This window comes from Vicugna pacos, chromosome 24 (assembly GCF_048564905.1).
Source record: "Vicugna pacos chromosome 24, VicPac4, whole genome shotgun sequence".
Lineage (NCBI taxonomy): Eukaryota > Metazoa > Chordata > Mammalia > Artiodactyla > Camelidae > Vicugna > Vicugna pacos.
The window spans coordinates 11,958,281-11,971,525 of record NC_133010.1 but is presented as its reverse complement, the minus strand read 5'-3'; the positions used below and the strand labels follow the sequence as shown (position 1 = coordinate 11,971,525).

General features: G+C 42.8%; 1 protein-coding gene across 7 annotated transcripts in view; it reads left to right on the top strand.

Moving 5' to 3' along the window:
- DTNA (dystrobrevin alpha) overlaps positions 1 to 13,245 on the top strand; it is a 214,773-nt gene that overhangs the window by 54,294 nt on the left and 147,234 nt on the right. For 4 of the 7 annotated variants that reach the window (XM_072949022.1, XM_072949028.1, XM_072949024.1 and 1 more), the window contains exon 1: positions 1,538 to 1,668. The gene's annotated coding sequence lies outside the window, so the exon portion shown is untranslated. Of the gene's footprint in view, positions 1 to 1,537; positions 1,669 to 13,245 lie in introns of those variants that run through there. The other 3 variants (XM_072949026.1, XM_072949031.1, XM_072949033.1) reach the window with 1 other exon arrangement.

Here is a 13,245-nt window from a genome sequence, read left to right as displayed (position 1 = left end):
ATTTCCATTTATTTCCTAGTGCTCTGGCTTGGAGAGCTGCATTCATGAAGGAAGCCTAGTATTTTTAATATATCACTTATTCCCTGATGCATCAATCTAATTTACCCGAACCCCAGTTTAAAAAAAAATAGTAGCATGTACTTTAAGGAAACAAAAAAAATCTAAAAGTACTATTATTGTAATAATACATTTAATTCAAAGAATGCCACATACATGCATGTAGCCAGAATCTAAGTCGAGTGAGAGGCTGTTGGGTTCTAATGTGACAGAACAAGGTGTTAATTGTTCTAAACTTTTAATGAAAATTTCTTTCTCTCCTATTAAGTAAACCTCATGCAATCATGAATACATCTGAGAACTTGGACTAGAGGCAGAGGAAGTTATTGTACGGGATTTTCTCTACAAACCTAAAAGCACAGGATGCTGGAAGCCATGAACGCTGAAATATTTATTCCCATTGTTGTAGAGAACCTGGGCCAAGGAAAACAGTGGGAGAGGAAGTGCAGGGTGGCCCTGGGGACAGAGGCCACCTGCCACCGGCCAGGGTGCAGAGCACGGCTCCTCTGTCCCTTGCTTTTCCAGCCCCACCACCATCAGACACCTTCTCTGCTTTATTCGTTGGGGTCCTCTTTCTTCCCACTCTTCCTTCATCTTAATGTGGGATTTCCTGAGCTTCAAATTTCTGCTGCTTCAAGCCATCTGGCACGTGGGTAGTAACATCCAACCTGTGTTTTGGTGAGAAGAAAAGGGGAAGCAGAAGGGGAAGAAAGAAAGGTGGGAGAGACTAGCTGATGGGAGATGCTGGGGAGAGAGGTGCTTCCGCACTTCGGGACAGGGACTCAGACACATTGCAGCGTGCAACCTGGCGTCTCTCTTTCCGTTCTCCTCTGTGAGTTTTCTCAGAAGGCGAAAGACTGCAACATCCTCCCACTTTGTTAGGAAGCACCAGCAGACAATATTCTGGACTAGTTACTATTTATGTTATTATGATGCACGCGATAAATTTTATGGATCATTAAATGATGTCAGGTCGCCTCTGCGGCAGTCCGCTCCTGCTGGATGTCTACCCTTAGAAGGAGGGCTGGTCTGAAGGCTCTGACCTCAACTCCAGTTTCCTTGTCTTTGGTATAGTTACGGTGACACAATATTCTAGATAATTACCAATTTGGAAAACACAGAAGATTCTCTGTTTTCCCGTTTCCGGGTTTCTAATCAACCAAAAATGAAAGGCTATGTTAGGAGCCCAAGGTTCAAGGCTGCTCTTTGTTGCCAACCAGCTTCTCAATCTTGGCAGCCACTCTACTCCCCCGGGCCTCCCCGTCCTCATCTGTGAAGCTTCTGGCACAAACGTCCATTTTTCTAAATATTTCCTATAGTAAATGAAAAACCGAAGTTCTGAGTTGAGGGTTACAAATCTTTCTCAGTGGATGAGGGAACTTGAAAAACGCCGTGGGTTCCAGATCAGCCCATTCTGTTTCTGTAATCAGCTTGTAAGTGTGAGTTGCTTTGCTAAGTAAAAGTGTGTTTTCTCATTACAGATACGTGAGATTTACCAGCTCCTGGATGAAGTGCTTGGGAAGCCTTTAAATGCCACAGGCAACCACCGTTTCAAAGGAGAGAAAACAGATGGTTTTGGAAAGTTCATGCTGTTCCTTCATTGAATTTTAGGTGAGTGTGTCTGAGACAAGGAACTTAAGGTGGACATTGAACTATTTCCCCTGAAAGTGTGTCTCTTCTTTGCATGAAAAGAAAATGGGGTTACCTGTTATCAGCATTTTATGCTTTTAAGTGAGGTGCCACTCAGTGAAGGCTCTGTTGATGGGCCTTTTGTTTATTTTTGTTATTATCAGAAACCATCTAGATCTAGAGACAGCCTTGCCATCTCTTCCTGATTTCCATTAAGCAAATGTTTGCTTAATGGAAACATCAAAACAATAAAAGCAGTAATGTTTCATTCTGTCCTAAAGGTCATCTAATTTTTAAAATATATAAAAGTACTTAATAGCGGAGCAATAAGTCATAATGAGACAAAACCATGTTTTAATGACATAAATGAGAGACAAATTTGATCGTGGTGATGACAGTTTAATCATTACAAGTCGGAGTGTGAGATAAGGCCGACGTTTCAGAGGCTGCCCTGCCCTGTGGGGAGGTTGTACATTGCTTAAATTAACACAGGGCATGGTTTAGGTTAGGTATGGTTTTCAGACTGCTGTTTGTATGATTAAGCACACACACATGCTCACACGTCGAGCCTGGTTTTGCCTGGCCATGGAATGGACGGATTAATTTTTCTTTCATCACCATACGTAATTCCATGCTACAAAAGACATGAGTGTACAAATGGATGCTTTACTCTTAGTCTGCAGTATGTCGTTGTCACTTCTCAGCAAATCGGAGAGAAACAGAGGAACGGAGCGGTTGTCTTATGGTGGAAATTGTGTGGCTTTCCACCCCGCCAGCTGAGTCCTGTTCTCTAAGTGTGGTTTGATTACCCACTTGGAATAGTGTTTTCCAGAAAATCAGACTGTACCTGTGTTCACAATTCTGAATAAAGCAAAGCAGCTGACGGAGCAGCGACCACTGGCTGGATCTTATCTAAAAAGTCAGTGATGCTCCCTTTATAATCTTCATTAGCTTCAAAGTGAAAGTGGATCGTTGTGTCATAATCTTAAGGAGGGGGGTAAATTTGGTTTATCGAGGTCAGATGTGGAACCAAAATGGTGATTTCATTTATTTACAAGATGTTGTTGAACGCAGTTCCCAGGAGCTAAACTTAATGCCCTTTGAAAATATCAGTAAATCAATTTGCCTGGTGTAACACTACTCTGGAGGAGAAAATGAAAGTGGAAAATGTGTTTACATGACTTACTTAACTCCCTCCTTTCCGATTGTGCTGGTCTGTGCCTGTTTTTGACTTCGCATCCATTCCTTGCCCTGCCACTGTTCTGCTGGCTCCTTGGGGGCTGTCCCCTATGGGCTAGGTTTGCCCTCTTGTTGCCTCTGGCTTCCCCCAGTGACCTTGAACTCTGAGCTCCATTAATATCACCGCTTCCTTCTGTCCCTTGGGACTTGTGGGTGGTCGTGTGTCTGCCTTCCTGCTGCTGTTACATCTCCAGGTTGATTAACTGGCTTCAGTTTAGCTTCTCAGTCCTTCCATCATCCGTGTAACCATTTTCCTGGATTAAATTCCATCTGTTTTACATGTTTACCGTTTTCCCTTGGTTAGTTCCTAACTGAGCCATCAGTGCTCCACTAGTTTCTCCCAAAATTATTGGAAGAAGAGTGAACAAGGATTACTTGCTTCTCCGAAGAGAAAAATAAATGATTCTCAGGAAAGAAGATTTTAAGTTAAATGTAAAGCTGGATATTTTCACACTGAACAGCCATCTAGCCTGGCGTGTTTAAAGCCATCTTCCAAATCCCACAATGTTGTGGCATTAATTTGTTGCTGTTAACAAAATCATTGTTGAGATTCCCATTGTGTGTATCAAATTAATGGGACATTTTTTTAAATTCTCAGATAGGCACCGAATATGATCTTTACTTTTTTTTTTAATATTCACATTTCACAAACTTCTGTCTGTGCAACATAAGAACTTCTCAGGGCATCAGTCTTATTTCTGCCTTCACATTTAAATCTCGAGCTTTGGATTTATTTTATGATGGCTCTGACATCTCTCTTCCAGTAATGGTTCTTTGCTACTAGAAGATGCCTTATGGTCTGAACATTTTCCATTTCCCATAATAAACAGTGAATATACTGGAAAGCACGGTGATGAGGATGCCAGTGTCTGTCCTTTGTGACAGGTAAACAATTCGCCACTGTCCCAGCAACCCCACTCGCTCTAAAGGGCTTCCTGGGTATGCAAGAAGCTTTTTAACGTCATTATTTTGGCACTTCACTTGGTTATTTTAAATGCAAGTGCCTCGCTATTTTCATTTCCTTCCCATTTATTCACGTAGACACATTCCTTTCCAGGCTTTTCTCAGAGGTCGTCATGACTGCCCATCTGTCTATTCTAACGTATTGTACGTACACCTAGAAGGACATGGCATCCCTCTGACCAACAATTTCCATCTATTCTACCAATGTCAGTGTTTCACCTGCAATGCCTAATTGAGAATCCTTTCAGACAATGTGACAATACCATCAGGAGCAAAATTACTTGGACCCCTCCATAACCTAAAATTGGGAGACACAGGGGCGAGCAGCTTTATGGCGCAGTTGAAAATGCAGTAGTGTGTAATGGGGGTTCTCAGGTCTTCCTTTGTTTGGTATGGCATTGACCACTCTAGTCATTAATGATTCTCTCTAGCTTTTGGAAATGAGGCTTTATAAAGTCATATTTTAAAAAAAATACTCTTGGGAAGAGGAATACATCCTTTAATAATATATACTACATCACACAGAAGTCTGATGAATTAGCAAGGAAGAGACTCCTGCGGCAGCGGTGCAGACACTCAGCTTCGGAGAGTCTGGTACCCATAAGCAGGTGGAGACAATGAAATCATCTCGCTAACTTCACAGTACTGCCTGCGGGCGGAGGGGACCACCTGTCCTAAAAGATAACTCGGGCTGAACATATTTTAATGTCACATTGGAAGAGGGGGTCGGAGGAATGGAAACGTTAGTTGTTACACTAATGAGTGACGTTATGGATAGAGATTTGAAATCACTGGTGCCCAAAGAATCGAGGAAGGTGCGTTAACCAAGAAGTAGTCTTACTACTTCTGTTGAACCACCAAGTATGATGTTGGGAAAATCAAATGTGTTTAAAAGGCAGAAATCATCTGTTATCCATCTTTACATCCCTGGAAACAAGCATCGTGCTTGGCATGCTGTAGATAACTTCTGAATAAATTGCTGAATTTACTTAGAAATTATCTACAGTGAATAAGAACAAAGGCACAAAGCGATGCGGCTTGAGTTCCTGCCTTATACTGAACACCGTTTTGAATGCAGGTAAACTTCCTTTCAATGCCTAACCAGTCCTCTGGCATAAGTAATATTATTATCTCCTTTTTTTAAGATGAGGAAAGTAGGGCCCAGAAAGGATAAATAACCTGCCTGAGGTTAACTAAGTTGGGGTGAAAATTCAAAGCCAGACAGTCTGACTTAGAGTTCAACCTTTAATTTTTATGCTTCCCCGTCTTTCCTGTAATGCAGTCATCAAGTAACTATAAAACACAGAAGCAACACTGTTTTATTACTTTAAAATTTGTGTCTTTCTAGAATACACTTGTATTATGAAGTCTTGCTCAAATCTTGAACAACCTCACTCTGAACACAAATTCCCTCTTTTCAGTGTTTCTACTCTCCTTTCCTTTTAAAACATGACTGCCTAAATCAGCTGCCTAATTGACATTCAGATCTCATCAGTCCCATTCTTTAATGGTTTGTCCTGAAATTAATGTTTTAAAAACTCTATTGCTATTTTATGCCATTTGCTTAATTGAAGAATCTATAATCTTGAGCAGCAAGTTCCTTAAGCTCCCTGAGCCTCAGATTCCCCACCTGAAAAGATATGTCTAATTTAATGAGAAAATAATATTCGAAAAACCAGCAAGTACAGTTCCTGGTACCTCGTAAGTAGCCAACAGTAGCCAATGTGAGCTAATTAGCCTTGCCCACGTTGATCAGGAAGCCAGTGTTGGCAGTCCCGCCAACTGCAGGACAAAGCCTGCCTCCTGTATCCCTTAGCATGTCATCACAGAGGCACACAGACCCCCTGAGTCTTGGCATCTCCCTTTGCTCCTCAGCAGTCGACCTTTGCTAACATGGGAATGATCCGCCTCCTCGGAGCCGTGCCCTTTGTGCCTTGCCTTTTGCTCCTGCTGCTCTCCTGCCTAAACACTGCTCCTCGCATCCACACCCCTCTCCAAAGCCCGCTCCGCCGCGAGCACGCGTGCACTCCTCAGAGACTTGGAATAGCCTAGTCATCTTTCAGGATTCGTCGCTGCTGCTGCTGTTCTGGGTTCGGTGAGGTCACTGATAAACTCCTCCTCCTCCTCCTCCTCCAGCAGGTGTCAGCCCCGTCTCTGAACTCGCATAGCCCTTTGCACCTTTTCCAGGAGATCGGCTCCTGCTGTAGACAGCAGAAAGAGAAGCCGTCTTGTGCAGTCGCTCACAGTCTCACGTTGTAATTCCTCCTGGTGTCTGTCCATCTTCCCTCTGAAATTTTCATCCAGGACAAGTGCCAAGGTTTTGCTTTGATTTGGTTTGGTTCCGCTTTGTCTAATCTGTGAATCTTCTTTACCAAGTGCAGTGTAGTCCTTTTCGGTTTTGAATGAAGTATGAGGGGGTCATATTTTGAGATAGGTTTGAGCATTGTAATGTGGTGAAGATTATAACGCTTCATCCAGCCATTACAAGCAGAAGGAGCGTTCCATCGGGGAAGGGGGACCTCACAGAGCGGATCTGTTCCGTTTTGTGCCAAGCACCAAAGCAGATGCTCCATGAACATTACCTTATTTAATTTTCATAATAACTTCTCAAATTAGCTATTATTTCCCTCTTTATTTAGAAGAAAACTAGAGTTTAGGTAAGTTGCCAATGTCATATTTGTAGTAAGAGGCACAACAAGAATGTTAAGTCATATTTTTCTACTCCAGCAAACTACCCCTCTAAAAGAGCTTTCCAACTTAATCCTGTAAGAAGAATACGTACCTAAGATAATGCTAGAATTTTCCATTTAAAATATTTCCTGAGAGTCAGCTACTTAGAAGTCCATGGGTCTTTTTTTCTCGTGGCAAATGCGTTTATGTTTAGTTTGATGCTAAAATTAGCACTGTTTCTGTTCAACAAGAGTTTAAAAGATACAGCACCTTGTGGTTCTGAACCAATTTTTGCAAAAACCTCATTTACTGATGTGAGCATAAGCCTGGAAATGATGTCTTAAGTTGTAGACTGATAGAATTTGAAGGATAAATGTTATGAAGAATCATCACGAGAGCTGGGGGCTTTTTAAGGCAAGAATTTCTGACTCTCTTCTTTTTTTCTCCTTAAGCATATTTATGGAAATGAGTATTTGTAACTCATTATGAAAGGGTTTGTTTTGGATGCAAAATAAAAATTTCTCTAGACCTAGTGACACCATGAGCCCACAAACTTGGTCTGAACTTTTTTTAATCACACGATTCAAACACCATGTAGAAGAATAATCATTGACATGAATAAACTCAAAATCTCCAAAAAGCAATCTTCTCACTTCACTCTCCTTGCCAAAAATCAGTATCGAGAGAAGGGGTCCTTCCTTTTGTGAAAAACCCTAATGATTCTTATGCCGCATTTGTACCTATCATGATCATTCATTTATTTATTTGTTCTTTAAATATGTATTATGTATCTCTCCTGTTCCCTGACCCTGTGCTAGGTACCTGGGAGCCTGAGATAAATAAGGTATAATTATTCCAAGTAATATCCTAGTTAGATCTGCCACTGATTATGTCTTAGAATGATAGAATTGAAGCTTCAGAAGAGAGATTTCAGATTATCTAACCTGGACCCCTGTTCTTGTCCATTCAGGCTGTTATAACACAAGACCAGGGACTATGTAGCTTATAGAGGATGGAGATTTATTTCTCACAGCTCTGCAGGCTGGGAGGTATACGATCAAGTCGCCAGCATGGTTGAGTTCTGGTGAGAGCTTGCTTCTGGGTTTACAGCAGGTGCTTTCTCTCTGTGTCCTCACATTCCAAGTCTGGGAACTTTCTTATAAAAGCATTAATCCCGTTCATGAGGCTCCACCCTCATGAACTAATCACCTCCCAAAGGCCCCACTTCCTGATACTATCGCACTGGGCATTAGGATTGCAACATATGAATTTGGGGGGGAGCACAAACATTCAGACCATAGCAACCCCCTAATTTTTCTATCTGAGGAAGTTGAGACCCAGAAAAGTTGTGTTAGCAGCAACGGACCTATCTGACGCTTACCATCTGGCTCCTCTCCACCGTAAAACGAATTAGACTACATTCCTCTAATCTTGATCTTATTTGCCCCCAGGAGAAGTTTCTACAAAGAAGGAGAGAAGACAAAGAAAGTCAGGTTGATTCTGGTTTTACTTATAATACATAGAAGTAGATTTACTATTCGTCAAATCCTTATTGAGAATTAATATTAGGCATTTTGCTAGGTGCTGGACATCTTGCCTAGAAAAACCAGAATTGTCTTCCTGGCCCACACCCTGCTTCCTGTCTTGTGCGCGCATGTGTGAAACCCCGGCACTGAAGCCCCGAACTGCCCTTTAATGGGAATCCTGAAACAGCCCAGGTGATGACAGGCATACTGTGATGCTAAAAATGGCAATTAGAGTGCTTGTAACATATTCATAGTGTAACAGTGCAACCCAGAAGTACCTCATGTATTCAAACAAAAAGATACATGTCTGTGTCTTTGGTTTACCACTGTTATATGGATAACTTAACATTCCAGAAGTGAGAAAGAATTGTTTAAAAATACGAGCCTTTGTGCTGTGTCGATCTTTGAGTAAGAGAAACATATAGTATCTTAGAAAATATAAGAATTCTATTCACATTCCCAGATGATGTTCCCGCCTATTGGGTTATCTTCTGTTGGCTGATTTCTCCTCTATTTCCCTCAGAAGTTTGCAGAAAGCTATCTAGCTTTATGTAAATATGATTTGAAATATTTTGATCATCACCAAAATGGATGGAACAATGTCTTCATCAAAAAACTAAAGATTATGATGTTTACAAGTTAGTAATAATGGGCTTTATAGCTAGTGTAATTTTGTGAGAGACAGTTTATTGTTTTAGCTTGTGTTTTAAGCATCAGTTGGTTTTTCATAACTTTCAAAGCCTGACTTTTAAATCTGTCCAGAGTTTTTTTTAGCAAAATCTTAAACTGCAAATCTGTTAGTTTCAAATCATCGAAGCAGATGAATAAGGTAGGCCTCTTTTCTGTCAGTTCCTAACAATTTAGTAACCATGGGCTGGAAATTTGACTTTTATATGTGTGTTTAGTATGCTATCCAACCCAGATAAATACTTGTCATAATCTTTCTTCCAATTCTAAGTGCATAGAAGGTAAGGCAGCTGTCTTTTTCCAAGAACATTTTTATTATTATTTATTAATTATTATTATTTATTACTATTTATATTATTTGTTTGTTATTATGTTTCTAAGAGCATTTCGTTATTATATAATGATTATATAATTATATCATATTAGTTATATATTTATATAATATTAAACATATTATATATTAATATATTAAATATATATTTAAATAATATAATTAATATGATATAATTAATTAATTATTAATATAATTAATAATGTGTTGTTGTGTATTATAATAATTTATATATTATTATTTTATTATTATACCATCCCTTCCTAGTATATATGAACAACTCCTGTTCATATATATGGTTCCCCTTCTGAAGTTGAATTTCTTCCCAGGGTACTAGCATCCACAAAAGGCTTATTTGGAGAGAAAAAAAGCCTTATCATTTTCCAGATAAAACTACAGTCTTACCATTCAGCCACAGCAAATGAGCCTCTGTTTCTGAAAAGATATACAAAGACCTGCCCACTTGACTCTAAAGCAGAGGTTTTCAACTGTGGGCGTGGGGGTGGGGAGGGCTATTAGCATCTAGTGAGCAGAAGCCAGGATGCAGCTAAACATCCTGCAGTGCTCAGAAGAGTCACCTAAAGGAAGGAATTTATCTGCCCCGCCGCGTCAGTAGTGCCCAGGTTGAGAAGTTCAGCTCTAAAATATTAAGAGCCACAGTGTGAACCTGTGTGTCCTGAGGGCCCCTATTAAAGTGCCTGGTATCTTCTGAGCAGGGCAGCAAGAGAGTGACTCATGGGTTTTCACTCATCCGCAGAGTCTAGAGTGAATTGACTGGGTCTAGGGATTTGGACTGGACAAGAGGAGATGATGCTGTTAGAAGGGAAGCCAAAGAGTTCCTGGAAAAGGAAATTTGACTTTAAAAAGTCCCTCTCTGGAAGACACCTTTGGTGAGGAAGATGGGAACTTGGAGTCTAGAAAAGTCCGGATTGTGCACCGTAGATCTGATGGTGTGAAACAGTGTCAGAGGTAGCAAGCGTCTCGTCCTGAAGGAGATGACAGGCTACTGCGTCCTATTGGAGAAGCCCCCAGGGCTGCCCCTCGGTGAGTCTAAGCCACCAGAAGGGCAAGGGGAGCCGTTAGGCCTGGGCAGCCTGGCACCCCAGGGAAATGTCTGTATTCACCAGACAGGAAGGAAACAGTTCACTTTAGCCAACACTTGCAAGAAAAAGAACCTTATCATCTATAACATGTGAAAGGAAACAGTGACTTGACTCATCGTTCCTAGACCTAGCCCTTCACACGGTCTAGCACCCACTGCTTTTCAGCGCTTCTGGGGGGGGCAGGCTCCCTGCACCTTCCCAGGCTCTTCCAGGGCCTTGACTCAGCACCCACTCACCTGTGCCCCAGCCACACAGAGCCCTTCGCCATGTCCTCGTCCACCAAGCTTTTCTTTCCTCCCTGTGTGTCTCTTTTTTGAGCAAAGAGACCTTTCCCAGAAACTCTCTTTATTAGTGTCCCAGGGCTGCGGTGACAAATTGCCCCCAGCTAGGTGGCTTAAAGCAACAGAACCTTATTCTCTCGTGGTCCTAGAGGGACGAAGTCTAAAACCGAGGTGCTGGCAGAGCCATGCTCCCTCGGGTCTCTAGGGAGGAACACTTTCCCACCTCTTCCTGACTTCCTGTGGCTCCAGCACTCACTGGCATTCCTTGGCTGGTAGCTGGGTGACTCCCACCTCTGCGGCCATCTTCACCTCGTCTTCTCTGTGTCTGTGTGTCTCTCTCTATCCTTACCTCCTCTTATAAGGATACCAGTCATTGGATGGAGGGCACACCCATTCAGGTATGACCTCATCTTGGTCCTTAATTAATTACATCTGTAAAGACTCTATTTCCAAATAAGGTTGCATGCTGAGTTTCTGAGCAAATGTGATATTTTGAGGGACACTACTTGTATAAGAGTTCCCCAGAGAAACAGAACCCATAGGTTATATAAAGAAAGAGATTTATCATAAGGAATTGTTATACACAATTCTGCAGGCAAAGTCCCCAGATCTGTAGCCTGAAGGTCTGGGAAACACGAGAGCTGGTGGAGTAAGTTCCAGTCTGGGTCCGAAGGCAGAAGACCAATGTCCCAGCCTGTAGACCATCTGGCAGAGAGAGAAAATTCTCTTTCCTTCTATTTAGGCCTTCAACAGATTGCATGAGACTCAGCACATTAGAAAGTGCCGTCTGCTTCACTAAATCTCATCTAGAAATACCTTCACAGACACGCCCACAATAGTGTTGAATGAAATATCTGGGCACCTCTGGGGCCAGTCAAGATGACACACAAAATGAACCACCACACTACTCGGACCACCACAGGCACCCCTCAGAGAGACTGCGGGTTCAGTTTCAGACCATCACTATGAGGTGAATATCCCAGTAAAGTTAATCACACGAAGTTGTTGGTTTCCCAGTGCGTATGAAAGTTATGTTTACATCGCACTGTGGTCTGTTAAGTGTGCAGTAGCGTTATGCCAGCTTAGAGTCCATGGTCTGTGCCTTGTACCAACTTCCCTTTGATATGCCTTCAACTCCATCGCCTGTGTTCTCGCCCATCACAGCCACCAGGCAGTAGCCGAGACTTCCCTGACTTTCCGGTGCCTCCACCGTCTTCCTGTATTCCCTGTGCACATCGGGCTCTCTCTACCTCAGGGACCTCACATAAGCACTTCCCTTTGCCTCAAAGGCCTCCTCCTCATTCTTCACAGGCGTCACGTCAAGTGTCACTTTCTCAGAGAGGTCTAGGTAGCCATGGGTCACCTGAGAGAGGACATTCCTTCCTTGTACCCCAGTCCAGGCATGGACACGATCACCCACTGTGGGGCTGAGAACAGTTCTCACAGCTTTCATAAAATCTTGATGATAACAGAGAGATTTTAGCAGTCAGCATGTTTAAAATTAGTCATGAGCATAGTTATTCCTTAGACCCTGGTCACATCCTTCAGAAGGAGGCTCACATTGGCTCCTTGCCCCTGGGCCACCATGTTTTAGAACCTGCTTCCCCTTCAGATGAGTGCTCCCTTTGGCCCGGACCTTGCTCCCGGGATCCAGGCCTCCAGCACTCATCCTCCCTGGATCTAGTTAATAGCTCAGTTTTCCAGTTATACCGCCCACCATGAGCACAGCATTGTTGAGCGGCTAGTGGTGGCCCAATTCCTGGGGGTCCCCTCCCCTTCCCCAAATTGTGGAATGACCCTCCTACGTGTTAGCATATGAAGCTGCCCAGCCCATAATGACTAACCGCCCCCAAGCTCATGGCTGAGCTCCGTTTCCTAGACGACCCCGTGCTCTGAGGCCCCCTCCCCCTCCCCTCTCTCGATGACCTGCATCCTGCCTGTGGAATGCGTCGCTCCTAGGCCTCGAGCGCTCTCTTGCCTTCGGAGATGGCCCGCGCTCTGTCTATGGAGTGTGTATCTCCCTAAATAAATCTACTTTCATTCACCTATGGCTCGCTCTTGAATTCTCTCCTGCACGACGCCAAGGACCCTCACTTGATGGGGTGCGTCGCAGGGACACCGCCTGGGACATGGCCATCCTCTCGCACCCAATGTTCCTGTAACATATATACTCGTACTACTTGATGGACAGTTCCTGTCCACCCTCCCCCGTCACCTTGCCACCGACCTCTTAATTACTTGTCCTTTCCCAGGGGCACATTCCAAGGGAAGGGAGAAACTCAGTAGCTTCTATCACTCCTTCATCTAATCTTTCTCACGGAAAATGCTTTTAGGCATCCCTCACAGAGCTCTAAAATGTCTGCTGTGCTGATGTGTCCCAAGTCCCAAACACGAGGTAGAAGAATCTGGGAAAACACACTCAATAGCCCAACAGCAAATGCTTTCCAAGCTTAGGGCTCAGTGAATGGGTGATTTTGCCCCTAAATGTTCTGCTTAAACTGACCTAATTCAATTACCTGACTCATCTAAGTCAGTGGATTTTATTTTTTCTCGTATGTTATATCTGCAGCTGTATTTTCCTTATCCACGTTCTCATCTCCCCATCCAGGTTGCAGGCCGTTTATATCGCGTTGTCTCCCTCTAGTACAATACGTGCTTTTAGAAGGCACTTCATATTTATTAAATTAGAATACGTCATCTAATGTTAGAGTAAGTCTCACAGAAGAGACCGAGAAACTGCGATCTCTGTGTACTGTGTA